We start from the raw sequence: 16,697 nt of genomic DNA, 5'->3' as shown, positions 1-16,697 counted from the left end.
GCCGTGAGGGGAATAATTATCGCTGTACTTGAAGTCGGCAATCAATGAGTTTATTTAGCTTTTTTAATTATATGCTTATTGTTTCCATTATTCTCTGTTAGTCATTATTCTTAAAATCCAAATTAATCTAAAGGATTTCACCCCAAATACAGTATAAATGTTAGAATTATCATGTAGTGTCAACCCACTAACAGAGGGGGTGGTACTAAACATTCAAGGGGGAAGGGGAAGGCGGAAACTGTTTAGAAAAGCCACCTAAAGGTGGGTGGAGTCAAGTTCAGGAAGTATAAAACCGTATGTTTGTGTTTTTGGCGTCAGAGCTCTCCATGAATAAATATACAGATCATCCTTGTGGGTTGTGGACCTTGAATCATTGACGATTAAAACCAGAGCCTTACAACCTCTGGTAATGATTCAAGCTTAGGTTGAATTAGAGATAGAAATTCACATGACATTCTCTTTGAGAAAGTTTGGACTCTCTTATCAGCATGTGCACCAAAACAATGAAGATCCATGAGTAATCTCCCTCTTGTGCAGATTTGAGCTGCTTAGCCCCGATGTATGAATCGCTATCAAGGTCCCCACAATGTCAGCTTTACCGTGCACCTTGTCAATTTCATAACACACTGCCGCTGAAAATGTCAATGTAATTTACATGCAAATACAACCCCCATTGTCATATTACTACATTACATGTGATTGCACGAGTTAAAAGGATGCCAGTCGAATAGCTTTTCTATAAGGTTGTTCACATATGCCAGTTTTTAGACTTTCAAGAGAGCAAGAACTAATTCAAAGTCCTCTGGAATAAAACATTTTGAATTCTACTCTGACAATCTGGCAAATTGAATGAGAGATCCTGTAAGTGTGAGAGTGAGCTGTTGGAGCTAAAAATAGCCGGTTGCAGTTACCCTACAGGCCACAAGAGGGGCGGTGCTAGTGGAAGAAATTGGAATGCACCTCAGTTGCACTGCTGGAGAACAAAGGGTAGTGTGAAGCAGAAATCTGATGTGGGTGTTTCAAATCAAGTGCCTCAGAAGGCCTTCATCTCTCAGGCTATTAATATGCTAATTTAAACTAAGTTTGTCTTTCTGCTTTTTGAAAACTAATTTGCTTTGCCGATTAATGCGTAGACCGAGCTGCTAGCTATAAATAGTGGCCTGTGTATCATGTACTCTTCATTTGAGGAGAAGTACATAGACAGTTTAGTTAGATTCAGTGGTTTCATACTAATGTGGTTTAGATCAGTGTTTCCCAACCCTGGTCCTCGATTACCCTCAACAGCACACGTTTTTGTTGTAGCCCTGGACAAGCACACCTGATTCAACTTTTCAACTAATCATCAAGCCCTCAATGAGCTGAATCAGGTGTGCTTGTCCAGGGCTACAACAATAATGTGTACTGTTGGGGGTACTGGAGGATTGGAGATGGGGAAACACTGGTTTAGATGATAAAATGGGGGTGGAAATACCTAGATCTCACTCCTTATAAATTGAAAGCCTAAAAATAAGTATTAAAAGCTTCCTACAGTAACACCAATAGGTTGCATGTGAAATTAATCAAACCACCAGGCTACTTGCTTCATTGAATAGTCTCCATTTAAATAGTAAAATAACGGCTTAGCCTGTAGCTTCATGAAGTTTAATGATAGGGTTTAAATCATGACCCATTGGGCACACACTGGTTGAATCAACGTTGTTTAAACATAATTTGTCAACGTATTGTGACGTGGAATCAAAGTGGAAAAAAATATTGGATTTGCAAAAAAAGTATTCAACCAGTACACTGTTTTCATCTGTTTTCAACCAGCCATTTAACCCTTCTCCAATGTGTTTTGAGAGAGGATGGAAGCAATCGTGGATGTATGAAAGAGGCTCTTACAATAATGTTGAAAACAGTCTCATCCATTTAGGAAGATGGAATCTGCAGCCGGGGGAAAACAGCACCACTGTCCGCCCCACGGCTGTCGTAATTGTTTTTGTTTTGTTGACAAAGCAGAGTTGGGGAGCATCGGGGTAACAAAAAAAATCAGTATGCTGCTGTTCTATCGCAAGTACAATGATGTCAGAGTAAAAAAAAAAAAAGGGTTCATTGTTTACATTAACGTCTTTGTTGTTGTAATATCCCAACGTGGCAGTGTCACCAATTTAAGGGCCACTCCTTCAGAAATGCAACACAGTGCAACCAATACAAATCTGATTGCCCCAAAACGATTATCTGTAGATTGCCAACCTTTCCCACCTCCATTCACACAAACAGCAAAGCAAATTGTAGTTGCCCCAGTATTTCATACATCTCTGCTCCTATATTTAATGGAAACATTCTTAATGAATCTGTGGCACAGTTGATCGGTATTTGCAATTTATTAAACTGGGGCCTGTGTTTTACTCCAATTTGCTGTGTGTGGATGTGAGAAAGGTTTGTAGTATACAGGTAATCTACAGACAATAATTCACATTTAAATCAGTTGAACTGTGTTGCATTTCTGTTATCTGAAAGTGAAGTTTTGCCCTCATGATTAAAAAACTATATACAGTGGGGAAAAAAAGTATTTAGTCAGCCACCAATTGTGCAAGTTCTACCACTTAAAAAGATGAGAGAGGCCTGTAATTTTCATCATAGGTACACGTCAACTATGACAGACAAAATGAGGAAAAAAAATCCAGAAAATCACATTGTAGGATTTTTAATGAATTTATTTGCAAATTATGGTGGAAAATAAGTATTTGGTCAATAACAAACGTTTCTCAATACTTTGTTATATACCCTTTGTTGGCAATGACACAGGTCAAACGTTTTCTGTAAGTCTTCACAAGGTTTTCACACACTGTTGCTGGTATTTTGGCCCATTCCTCCATGCAGATCTCCTCTAGAGCAGTGATGTTTTGGGGCTGTCGCTGGGCAACACGGACTTTCAACTCCCTCCAAAGATTTTCTATGGGGTTGAGATCTGGAGACTGGCTAGGCCACTCCAGGACCTTGAAATGCTTCTTACGAAGCCACTCCTTCGTTGCCCGGGTGGTGTGTTTGGGATCATTGTCATGCTGAAAGACCCAGCCACGTTTCATCTTCAATGCCCTTGCTGATGGAAGGAGGTTTTCACTCAAAATCTCATGATACATGGCCCCATTCATTCTTTCCTTTACACGGATCAGTCGTCCTGGTCCCTTTGCAGAAAAAACAGCCCCAAAGCATGATGTTTCCACCCCCATGCTTCACAGTAGGTATTGTGTTCTTTGGATGCAACTCAGCATTCTTTGTCCTCCAAACACGACGAGTTGAGTTTTTACCAAAAAGTTATATTTTGGTTTCATCTGACCATATGACATTCTCCCAATCCTCTTCTGGATCATCCAAATGCACTCTAGCAAACTTCAGACGGGCCTGGACATGTACTGGCTTAAGCAGGGGGGACACATCTTGCACTGCATGATTTGAGTCCCTGGCGGCGTAGTGTGTTACTGATGGTAGGCTTTGTTACTTTGGTCCCAGCTCTCTGCAGGTCATTCACTAGGTCCCCCCCGTGTGGTTCTGGGATTTTTGCTCACCGTTCTTGTGATCATTTTGACCCCACGGGGTGAGATCTTGCGTGGAGCCCCAGATCGAGGGAGATTATCAGTGGTCTTGTATGTCTTCCATTTCCTAATAATTGCTCCCACAGTTGATTTATTCAAACCAAGCTGCTTACCTATTGCAGATTCAGTCTTCCCAGCCTGGTGCAGGTCTACCATTTTGTTTCTGGTGTCCTTTGACAGCTCTTTGGTCTTGGCCATAGTGGAGTTTGGAGTGTGACTGTTTGAGGTTGTGGACAGGTGTCTTTTATACTGATAACAAGTTCAAACAGGTGCCATTAATACAGGTAACGAGTGGAGGACAGAGGAGCCTCTTAAAGAAGAAGTTACATGTCTGTGAGAGCCAGAAATCTTGCTTGTTTGTAGGTGACCAAATACTTATTTTCCACCATCATTTGCAAATAAATTCATAAAAAATCCTACAATGTGATTTTCTGGATTTTTTTTCCTCAATTTGTCTGTCATAGTTTACGTGTACCTATGATGAAAATTACAGGCCTCTCTCATCTTTTTAAGTGGGAGAACTTGCACAATTGGTGGCTGACTAAATACTTTTTTTCCCCACTGTATAACATAGAAAGCAGCGGTGGCTGATGACAGGAGGACGGCTCATAGTAATGGCTGGAATGGAAAACGTGTTTGCTACCATTCCATTCTGTTTCAGCCATTAATGACCTCGCCCTCCGATTTAAATTGCCAACAGCCACCACTGATGGAAAGATAGAAAGCTTCTCAACCAATCCCCATCTTTCTGAATCTCATGTACTATTTACCTTTCCATCTGCTTACTAAGTTTCCTTCATACCAAAACTCGCTACCTCCTACCTACCAACCTAACTTCCATCTAGATTCTAATCTGTCCATCACCCCCCCCGACCCCCCACAACTCTGACCAGGGATGAAAAGAACAGGCCATAGCCCCCGGCTGAGCATTAATATTTGTATGCAGCATAAATAAATGAAGCGGCTTAATCTCCTACTGAGAATGGCATTAACATTTCATGAGGCCACTTCCATGCAGTACAAATTCTCAGCCCTATTCTGAAGAGACATAAACTCAAGTGTTTATCTGCAAAGGGGCGCTCAAGTGGATGGTTGCGTCTTACCTCTGGCCTCGAGTTGGGATTTCATCTTGTGTCGTGATAAATCTTTAATTGGCTGAGATTAATGTTTTATGCAACACTTGTCCTTTGTCTACACATGCCCAGCAACAGTCTTCTGCCAAAACATCCTAAGGACCATGTCTTGCAAAATTCTAGGGAATGGCTGATCTTAAATAATGAATCAGAAAATACATCAAAGTAGAATTTAGTTGTGCTTTTGATAAAGCAGAGTAGGGAGTTTTCTAAGTTTAACACCCGTCAAAGTTGAATGCATTCTGTATATACAGTAGGCCTACACTCAAAGCAGAGATTCCATGCAGGGTTACCTTAAAGGGGATTCCACCACTTTTCAACATCATATTCATGATCTCCAGCGCCAAACCAGTGTCTACATATGTGAAAATGGTGCATTTCTATGCTCTGTAGTAATAAAACATAATAAAAACAGTGTAATTTGATGTCATCAAAAGTAAAAAATTATTATGAAATAATATGAGATTTGTGGTGACGCGAGAAGACGTGACATTACTGTTTTAGGACCTTATCTTCTATATACGTTTTAGAGACCATATAAACGTGTTTTTCACATAGGCAGACACCAAATAATGCACCGGTATGCATTGCGTGTCGGCCATGTCGTGTGTGGAAAAACTGAGGTGCCGAAGCTGGAACTGTCGTTCCGTGTCTTCCCAATCTAAACAAAGTTTGACAGATATATGAAGCAGGTCTTGGGCTGGACAGAAATAATCATGAGATGGGGAGCGGAGGTGGTGGTTTGTGAGGATGAGCGAGATCAAGAAAAAGCAAGGCAGGGGCAAATATTTATATAACTAATCTTGTATCTGTGGTAAGGGTCTGGTCGGACAGGTCCATAAAGAGAGAGAGGAGGGAGAGATAGAGAAGGAGAGAGAGAGAGAGAGAGAGAGAGAGAGAGAGAGAGAGAGAGAGAGAGAGAGAGAGAGAGAGAGAGAGAGAGAGAGAGAGAGAGAGAGAGAGAGAGAGAGAGAGAGAGAGAGAGAGAGAGAGAGAGAGAGAGAGAGAGAGAGAGAGAGAGAGAGAGAGAGAGAGAGAGAGACAGAGAGAGAGACAGAGAGAGAGAGAGAGAGAGAGAGAGAGAGAGAGAGAGAGAGAGAGAGAGAGAGAGAGAGAGAGAGAGAGAGAGAGAGAGAGAGAGAGAGAGAGAGAGAGAGAGAGAGAGAGAGAGAGAGAGAGAGAGAGAGAGAGAAGAGAGAGAGAGAGAGAGAGACAGAGAGAGAGAGACAGAGAGAGAGAGACAGAGAGAGAGAGAGAGAGAGAGAGAGAGAGAGAGAGAGAGAGAGAGAGAGAGAGAGAGAGAGAGAGAGAGAGAGAGAGAGAGAGAGAGAGAGAGAGAGAGAGACAGAGAGAGAGAGAGAGAGAGAGAGAGAGACAGAGAGAGAGAGAGAGAGAGAGAGAGAGAGAGAGAGAGAGAGAGAGAGAGAGAGAGAGAGAGAGAGAGAGAGAGAGAGAGAGAGAGAGAGAGAGAGAGAGAGAGAGAGAAGACCATGGCTCTCTGGTTCTGGTCGCGGAACGTCTGTGTTGGTGTTGCTGGTCCTCTCTGCCCTTCTCTATACTGAAGCTAGACCCTACTGGTGAAAATGAAAAACATCACCAAAAATATGAAGTCATCATGTAAAACGTGATCCGAAATGTGAATGAGACTGACAATTGTCTTTAAATTGAATACTACGGGATTAATCTACAGTGTATTATAATACTGTAAATCTCTCATTTTGAATCTGTAGAATGACTACATTACCCATAATGCTAGTTGACTGGGGCATGAAGGCAATTAGCATTATGGGTAATGTAGTAAGCCACACAGCTGTTGACAACCAAAGCAACCATTACTGTAGTTGTTTAACAAAGCAGTCAATCTATTTCCTGTAGTCTCAAAATGATTAAACATTTTGTTTCATGTAATAAGGTTTATTTTCGATTTCTGCTTCAAATGAAGCACACTCTGTTAATAACATGTATTTAATCATATTAAATAATGTCATTAAAATAAGTTGACTCACCCACATAAGTATACCTGGATGCACATGTGTAAACTTTGAAACATGGTTTATATATATATATAGATATCATTTTTTATTTGATAGTTTTAGAAAAAAATAATTTTTCTGATGTATTTGTAATAGAAAAAAATCTATCAGTTTAAACTAGAGATATCTGTTTTTTTGCATTGCATGCATCTCAATCCACGCTTCCACCAGATTTCGCATTTCTGCATCTGCGGTGAAAGGTGGCCGAGCTAGAGCAGTGTTTGTCAGACCATGATACATCCCGAAAATCGGTCTTCTCACCAAAACTTCTGTAGCGTCCGAACCACTGTAGAAACTCTATGGTGTTCTCCGTTTTGCTCTACAACCACCACAGATGTCGGGACTCGCCTGAAGGTAACCCGTAGTTTACCGGTTAAAAAAAATATACAGAGCCTCCCGAGTAGCGCAGCGGTCTAAGGCGCTGCATCGCAGAGCTAGAGGCGTCACAACAGGACCGTGTTCGATCCCAGGCTGTGTCGCAGCCGACCGTGACCAGGAGACCAATGAGGCGGTGCACAATTGGCACAGCTTCGTCCGGGTTAGGGGAGGGTTTGGCCGACTGGGATAATATAATAATATGCCATTTAGCAGACGCTTTTATCCAAAGCGACTTACAGTCATGCGTGCATACATTTTTTTTTTTGTGTATGGGTGGTCCCGGGGATCGAACCCACAACCTTGGCGTTACAAGCGCCGTGCTCTACCAGCTGAGCTACAGAGGACCACGACCTTGTCCCATCGCGCTCTAGCGAATCCTTGTGGCGGGCCGGGCGCATGCACGCTGACTTCGGTCGACAGCTGTATGGTGTTTCCTCTGACACATTGGTGCGGCTGGCTTCCCGGGTTAAGGGAGCAGTGTGGCTTGGTGCGGTCGTGGTTCGGAGGACACATGGCTCTCGACCTTCGCCTCTCCCAAGTCCGTATGGGAGTTGCAGCGATGGGACAAAACTGTAACTACCAATTGGGGTAAAAATATTAATAAATAATAAGTGTGAAGGTACAATAGTTTTGTGCCTACCCAAAAAAGGGGTTAAATATGTGTAAAAATATATTTATATATTTCCTGAGCTTTCTTGTATACAGTACCAGTGAAAAGTTTAGTGCCTTGCAAAAGTATTCATCCCCCTTGGCATTTTTCCTATTTTGTTGCATTACAACCTGTAATTTAAATGGATCTTGTTTGTTTCACAAGAAAAAATATTTAGCATCTTCAAAGTGGTAGGCATGTTGTGTAAATCAAATGATTTAATGATGTGATACAACCCCCCCCAAAATCAATTTTAATTCCAGGTTGTAAGGCAACAAAATAGGAAAAATGCCAAGGGGGGTGAATACTTTCGCAAGCCACTGTATCAAAGGGATGAAAAAGGAACTAATTTCGTGGAACAACCCGGTACACATTAAGTTCTGCCCGTTGTACGTTGGTTGCAAATACATGGAGTCACTACATGACCGATTAATTTATCATGTTTGTAGTAATTTTTTTAGTAATTTAAATGCATTTGAGTGCTTTTGGTATGCTTTGTTCTGTGTATGTTTGGTGGGACGTTGATGGAATATTCTCCTAACCCTCAGAAAACTGGGCACGTGAATGTTCTTGCAACGTTCCCATGAAACGTGTGTCAAGAACATTAATATCTTCAATTCTGAGAACTGAACATTAATATCTTAAATTCTGAGAACATGGCAAGCACGTCCTGGGTAAGATATATTTGACATTAAGGGGATGATCTCTTGGAAACATTCCTTGCACATCATGGGAACATTCTTATGAAAACATTATTTAATGACCTGACGAGAACGTTCTCTAAAGTTGTGGGAATGGTTGTTGATAGCTGGGTAGACCCCTGCTTGTTTTACATTTGTATATATGGGGGCATGATGATGTCTGCTCTGTAACAATACAAATATTGAGTTCATATGCATATTATGCATAGTATGGGGTATGGTGGCCATTGGCTCAACTTGTCCTATGGCCATTGACTCAAGTTACCCCAGGGCAAACATTTGACTATATTAGCCCACACAGCTACAAGGATGCACTTTCATGTTAGGTTTAGGACCTCATATTGTAACTTATAGAGACCGCAACTGATGTATAAAATAATCTTTAAACTACTTTGGTTTAGATATGTAGTACGATTAGTACACAGTATGTAGTTTTAGTAAGTAATGGAAAAAAGACCGATTTGGGACACGGCCATGATATGTAGACACTGGTATTGGTGCTGAAGATTAACGAATATGAGGTTGAAAATGGGTGGAATTGGCCTTTAAGAACACCATCTCAGAAAGAAAGTTGGTGTACGTTCAAGCAAAAAAAAGCACTCCTTAAATAGATTGACTTAATTGAACACCAGATGATTTGTTATCCATCATAAACCTATAGCCATTTTACAGGTGAAATATGAGGAAAAAAGCACCATCGCAACATCTCAGACCCATAACGTTTTTTTTGTTGTTGTGTGTTTTTGGATAAACTCAGAAAATAAAGTCTGTGGTAAACACAGGTTTAGGAGATCTTATACGTTTTGTTCTACAATATAATCTCCATCAGCTAACGCCACTTTTTGTGACTTTTGAAGCATTTATATAATCAAAACAAGCCCATAAAGCACAAAAAAGGCTTGATAATTCATAAAGGTCCTGTTATAATAACTGACTGATATTATCTCACAGAAGAACAAAACGTATAAGTAACCTCAGACCTTATTTTTGGCGTTTATACCAAAACCCTTCCCAAAACCCCATTTATTTCCCCATAGGCTTTGACCAACGTGTTTTTTTAGGACTACAAGCTGGCGAGCTCTATAAGCATTAAGTTGTATCTTTCTTAGAACACATGTAGGAAGTGGAACCTGCCTTAACCCTCTGACACCCTCTGCCACCTCAAATATCACACATCAAAATGTTTAATCAGAGGGCAAGTTTATAATGAATACCGGCATGATAACCTAATTGATAGACCTATTGATTATTGAGGACATTTATGACGGAATTTACACTAGACTACCCACTGGACACAAACTGGTTGAATCAATATAGTTTCAACTTAATTTATCGACGTATTGTGACGTGGAATTTACATGGAAAATACATCGGATTTGAAAAAGGTAATCAAAATCTATTCAACCTTTAAAACGAGTAAGACATCCATCGGCACGTATTTGCGGTTACTGTAACTATAAATGTCTTCTTATGTAATCATATGAAGTGCATATTCAAGAAAACATGCATATGTTGTCTGTGGAGATCTTCACAATTGCTGTAATAATCTGCGCAGAATCTCGAACGGGGAACGGCACTGATCATTTACACAATGTGCTTTTAATGTAATCTCAACTATAATCCAGGTCATTTGGTTCTGCTATTAGATGAAGCACAGTGATAACACATTAATCTGATGTATAAAATCTGACATTGTATTCCCATTTGAACTTTGCTGTGCTTTTAAATGGTTAAAAGCGCAGTGATAGATATTTGAGTGACAACTAAACCGAAAATCAGACATTGTTTTTCCATTGGAATTTGGTTTTGCTTTTTAGATGGTTGAAAGCATAGTGATAACGCATTGGAAATTCAACTAACTTTAAGTCTGTCTTTTTGAGTGGGTGAATATAGGTTGTAATCTCACTGATCAACTTCTCGACCAATGTTCCCTCTAAACTGCGTGCAGGCTTTTATCTACCCCAGGACTGCTGCGCAGAAGAAATATCAGCACACAAACAGAGAATCATGAGATTGAACTTCACTCAACTTTCTCGAGTTTTCCCCGTTAGTTAACACTATCAACGTTTCCCTTTAAAGTGGGAATTGCGATCGAAATCAACGCGATATTAGCCACTTTCAATGCAACATACAGAAACAAAAATGAACTATGCAAGACTTAGTATGCAAAACTAACTATGCAAAAATATTTTGTTGTAGGCAGAATGCATCGGAGTAGGATTATATTGTGTTGACGCACGACTCAGCGCATACTCTACACAGACCGGTGCGCCACAACCAATCAGAGCTGCAGTAGGCCAATATGCAAATAGACCATTGCCATACAGCACTGCCCCCTTGTACTGTATATGGATCTGCGTCATTCACTTTGAACTGGACTGTGTTTACAGCATGACCGGTCGTGAGTAGACGCGCTGGTTTTGAGATCAAAGCGAGAGCTATGATGTGTTCACATTTGTACATTTGTTCATATCCTTTGCTAGTTAGTGAGTTATTAGCCCAGTTATAGATCATTTGTAGTCAGCAATAGGGGAGTGGTTGCTTCCTACAAGAGTACAAAACGTCTACATTTCTAGACGTCTTTGAAAAGCTAATCAGGTAAAGAGCTTTTTTTTTGTCTTAAAGGGGCAGTGTTGTATTTTGAGACAGGCTTGAATAAGCAAAGTAGCCAATAGGCAGAGGGTAGCATAATTTGTCTGATTCTCTGTAATAATGGTATGAGAATAATTATGCATTTTCTTTTGTAATTGATTTCTGGCATCAAACAACACAACAACATGTTCAGTCACCTCCTTGTCTGAAGGACAAGTGGATTAACGGGTTAATGTCAAGCCCTGCATGTTTTTTTAAAAAGTATCATGGAATGTAGGCCTACATTGAACACCACACATTGGCTGCTACTGTAGGCTGAACGATAGAACAGCTATTACCATGTTAAAATGTTATGGGATGCATTTTCTCCATTGTTTTTGATGGTAGGCCACTCTGGTAGGCCTACATTATAATAAAATAGCCACAGTAGCCTACTTGGCCACTGTTAAAACTAACTTAAAGCGGGTACAGCCACAGAGTTCAAAGTAAACGCGCGCTGGAAGTTGCACAGAATCTTCAAAAAGCTAAAGTTTGCGCTCAGCAGACATGAAATTTGCTAAGCGCAGAATTTTTTTGGAGGGAACATTGGTCTCAACCAAATACAGTATTACCTAATTGTCCATGTTGAAATATTGTGCTGTGCCCAGTAGGTAGACAATAGTACCCCGATCTATTCAAGCCTCAAAAAGGAATCATGTGATGAGTGTGATGGAAGGAGTCAGGCACAGGAGGGTAATCACCGAATACAGAGTTTATTCCTTCGTAGACACACAAATGTGCTCAAATAGCGATCAACGAAACAGGCACAGGGGAAACACTCATCCCTGGCAAATACACTGTAACGGTAGAATCCAATAATACATAGGCACAGGGGAAAATCTACCCTGGCAACAATATGTTACGAGTAGCTCCACCGAGCTACACTACTCTCACAAATAACAATCACCCACAAGGACAAGGGGGCAGAGGGAACACTTATACACAGACTAATGAGGGGATTAGAACCAGGTGTGTGTGATTGACAAGACAAGACAAATGTGATGATGATTGGGGCGGCAGTGGTTAGTAAGCCGGTGACGCCGAACGCCGAAGCCTGCCCGAACAAGGAAGGGAGGCAGCCTCGGCCGAAGTCGTGACAATATTAGATGACGGTGTAGAGCTGAAATAAATTCTGAGGTCTTGATTAATAACCTTTTTCAGTTTTGATAAAATATAATCTATGAATGTAAAACATATATGAATTATGAAAATAATATTGATTGTTCTACCTGATAATGGTCCTCTGTAGCTCAATTGGTAGAGCATGGCGCTTGTAACACCAGGGTAGTGGGTTCGATCCCCGGGACCACCCATACTACCAAATGTATGCACACATGACTGTAAGTCGCTTTGGATAAAAGCGTCTGCTAAATGGCATATTATTATTATATTATTATTACAATATATTGCACCCACCTGGTGTCTCAGGTCTAAATCAGTCCCTGATTAGAGGGGAACAATGGAAAAACACAGTGGAGCTTCGAGGTCCAGAGTTGATTTGAGGAAGCTAAGGGATTCTGATGAAGCAAGGTGTTCAACTGGAAACAGGATTTCGATTATCAAATGTTTTTGGGGGAGAGAGAAAGGTCCAAGGTCCAATTTGGCCAATTCGGAAAATAAACTGAAATGGAATTGACCACAACCCTGGATCTTACCTCTTTCCCTCTAACAAACGGCTCCAAAGTGTGTGAGATGGGTGTGTTCTGTAGCTTTCAAAATAGTGGTTGCATTACTTGAGAAGATATCTTCTGCAATTACAATCATGTTTATGGTTTTGAGTTGCCATATACATCCCACTTTTGGTCATTGACATCAATCAAAACTTTACTTGTTAGAAAATATGTTGATTGTTAGATTGCTATCTCAAAGGGAAACATTTAAATCTTTGCGACTGATTGGCTCACATCCTGTTTGTGAAGTTCTGTTTCTTTTTCATTTTTCTCTTGCTTCTCTTTTTAAACTACTAATTATTTCCCCCTCATCTACAGAATTGTTTTTTCTCCCTCTCTCTCTGATTGTGATTTGATTACATTTGAATTACTGGTATAGCGCAAAATGATTTCAGGGGCAAGCGCCTAATTCTTTCATCTTCACCTTAACAAGAGTCAATTTCCGTGAACAATAATTCTCAAGTTTTCTAAGTCTACACTTGAAATCATGAGAAACTGCTCTTTCTTGTCTTTCTTTCTTGACCAAGAACAATCAATCAAATGTATTTATAAAGCCCTTATATCAGCAGATATTCAGAAATCCAGCCTAAAACCCCAAAGAGCAAGCAATGCAGATGTAGAAGCACAGTGGCTAGGAAAAACTCCCTAGAAAGGCAGGAACCTAGGAAGAACCTAGAGAGGAACCAGGCTCTGAGGGGTGGCCAGTCACCTTCTGGCTGTGCCGGGTGGAGATTATAACAGTACATGGCCATTAAGGCCAGATCCTTCTTCAAGATGTTCAAATGTTCATAGATGACCAGCAGGGTCAAATAATATTCATTTACATTTTACGTCATTTAGCAGACACTCTTATCCAGAGCGACTGGTGCATACATTTTTCATACTGGCCCCCCGTGGGAAACAAACCCACAACCCTGGCGTTGCAAGCCTCCAGCTGTTTGCTTATAAATTCTAGGAACAATACGGAGGCCTGCGTCTTGTGACCTTAGTGTACACTACAGGTCAAAAGTTTTAGAACACGTACTCATTCAAGGGTTTTTCTTAATTTTTTACTATTTTCTACATTGTAGAATAATAGTGAAGACATCAAAACGATAAAATAACACGCATGGAATCATGTATTTGAGATTCTTCAAATAGCCACCCTTTGCCTTGGTGACAGCTTTGCACACTCTTGGCATTATCTCAACCAGCTTCATGAGGTAGTCACCTGGAATGCATTTCAATTAACAGGTGTACCTTCTTAAAAGTTAATTTGTGGAATTTCTTTCCCTCTTTATGCGTTTGAGCCAATCAGTTGTGTTGTGACAAGGTAGGGGTGGTATACAGAAGATAGCCCTATTTGGTAAAAGACCATGTCCATATTATGGCAAGAACAGCTCAAATAAGCAAAGAGAAATGACAGTCCATCTTTACTTTAAGACATGAAGGTCAGTCAATACGGAACATTTCAAGAACTTTGAAAGTTTCTTCAAGAGGATTCGCAAAAACCATCAAGAGCTATGATGAAATTGGCTCTCATGAGGACCACCACAGGAATGGAAGACCCAGAGTTACTTCTGCTGCAGAGGATAAGTTCATTAGAGTTACCAGCCTCAGAAATTGCAGCCCAATTAAATGCTTCACAGAGTTCAAGTAACAGACACATCTCAACATCAACTGTTCAGAGACTGTATGAATCAGGCCTTCATGGTCGAATTACTGCAAAGAAACCACTACTATTTTTGGTTCCAACCGCCGTGTTTTTGTGAGACGCGGTGTGGGTGAACGGATGATCTCCGTATGTATATTTCCCACCGTAAAGCATGGAGGAGGAGGTGTTATGGGGTGGGGGTGCTTTGCTGGTGACACTGTCTGTGATTTATTTAGAATTCAAGGTACACTTAACCAGCATGGCTACCACAGCATTCTGCAGCGATACGCCATCCCATCTGGTTTGGGCTTAGTGGGACTATCATTTGTTTTTCAACAGGACAATGACCCAACACACCTCCAGGCTGTTTAAGGGCTATTTGACCAAGAAGGAGAGTGATGGAGTGCTGCATCAGATGACCTGGCCTCCACAATCACCCGACCTCAACCCAATTGAGATGGTTTGGGATGAGCACATGGATGTTCCCCAGTGTAAGGCGCTAGTCGATTCAGGCACAGCTGGGAACTTTATGGACAGGGCATTCGCACACCGTATAGGCATTCCATTGATTCCCCTATCCATTCCACACCCCATCAGAACACTTGATAGTCGACCATTAGGGTCCGGGTTGGTTAAGGAAGTTACTGCACCAGTCACCATGATTACCCAGGAGACTCATTGTGAGCAGGTTACTTGTTCCATTATTGAGTCTCCTGCTTTCCCTGTGGTATTAGGTATCTCTTGGCTAGCACTCCACAACCCCACCTTTTCATGGCCGCAGAGGGTTCTCACGGGGTGGTCGCGAGAGTGTCAGGGTAGGTGTCTAGGTGTTTCCGTTGGTGCAACCACGGTGGAAAGTCCAGACAGTACCTCCACCGTGCGTATTCCCCCCGACTACCTCGATCTGGCGCAAGCGTTCTCTAAAACGCAGGCGACTAAATTACCACCTCATCGGGCGGGGGATTGCGCGATAAACCTCCGGGTAGACGCTGTATCTCTCAGGAGTCATATACAGTGAGGGAAAAAAGTATTTTTTCTCCTCTTCTTCTCTCCCCTCTTCCTCTCCTCCGTTGTTCTCCTCTTCCTCTCTCCCATCTTCCTCTCCTCTGTTGTTCTCCTCTTCCTCTCTCCCCTCTTCCTCTCCTCCATTGTTCTCCTCTTCCTCTCTCCCCTCTTCCTCTCCTCCGTTGTTCTCCTCTTCACCCTCTTTCCTATTCCTTTATTCTGTTGATGTATCCCTCTCTTCCTTTGGTCTCTCTCTTCTCCTCTTTCCCCCCTCCTTAATATTCAAGCTAGTTTTTTTCCAGAACAAGTAGAGAAATACACAATTTAAAGATCTGTACTTGAAACCAGAAGCCTCTTTTTACAGACACTGAAGCCTTTGAATGTTGTGTCGAACATGGGCAATTTTTGAAATAGTGTATTGCTGAAATACACATAGACATAGACTGACCAAGTGAATCCAGGTGAAAACTATGATCCCTTATTGATGTCACTTGTTAAATCCACTTCAATCAGTGTAGATGAAGGGGAGGAGACAGGTTAAAGAAGGATTTTAAGCCTTGAGACAATTGAGAAATAGATTGCGTATGTGTGTCATTCAGAGGGTGAATGGGCAAGATAAAAAAATGTAAGTGCCTTTGAACGGGGTGTGGTAGTAGGTGCCAGGCGCACCGGTTTGTGTTAAGAACTGCAACGCTGCTGGGCTTTTCACGCTCAATAGTTTCCCGTGTGGACATCCAGCCAACTTGACACAACTGTGGGAAGCATTGGAGTCAACATGGGCCAGCAACTCAATGTTAGGAAGGTGTTCCTAATGTTTGGTATACTCAGTGTATCTAGCCACAAAGGGTGTACATGTGCAGAAAGGTCCTTAGATTGAGGCTGCAAGTAATTCTTTACATTTCTGTTGGGCAAACACAAGTCCCTGAACATCGCCTGAAACCAAAGGACATTATGACTTACTAGTTCACATGATGCAGCACACTCTTAAACAACAGACTACTAAATACATCACTTCATAGAACACAGGCCAGCAATTGAATAAAGCTGCCCTTGATTATGCTGGAGTGATGTTAAGGGTCGTTCGGTGTACCCAATCATGCCGACTAAAGCCCGCATATCAGAACATCGAGGGAAATTAGTAAATTAAATCAAGGAGGCAAGTTTTCCACAGGGAAATTGCCTTTACTTCTAATTACATTAAGGGTCAGTATAGGCACTTGGGTAGTGCACTTGAGACACAGGGCTATTGAAAGGTACATTACACTGACCTCTTAGGCTGCGTTTACACA

Source organism: Coregonus clupeaformis, chromosome 15, assembly GCF_020615455.1.
Source record: "Coregonus clupeaformis isolate EN_2021a chromosome 15, ASM2061545v1, whole genome shotgun sequence".
Taxonomy (NCBI): domain Eukaryota; kingdom Metazoa; phylum Chordata; class Actinopteri; order Salmoniformes; family Salmonidae; genus Coregonus; species Coregonus clupeaformis.
The sequence above is the reverse complement of the archived record's forward strand: the minus strand, read 5'-3'. Positions refer to the sequence as shown.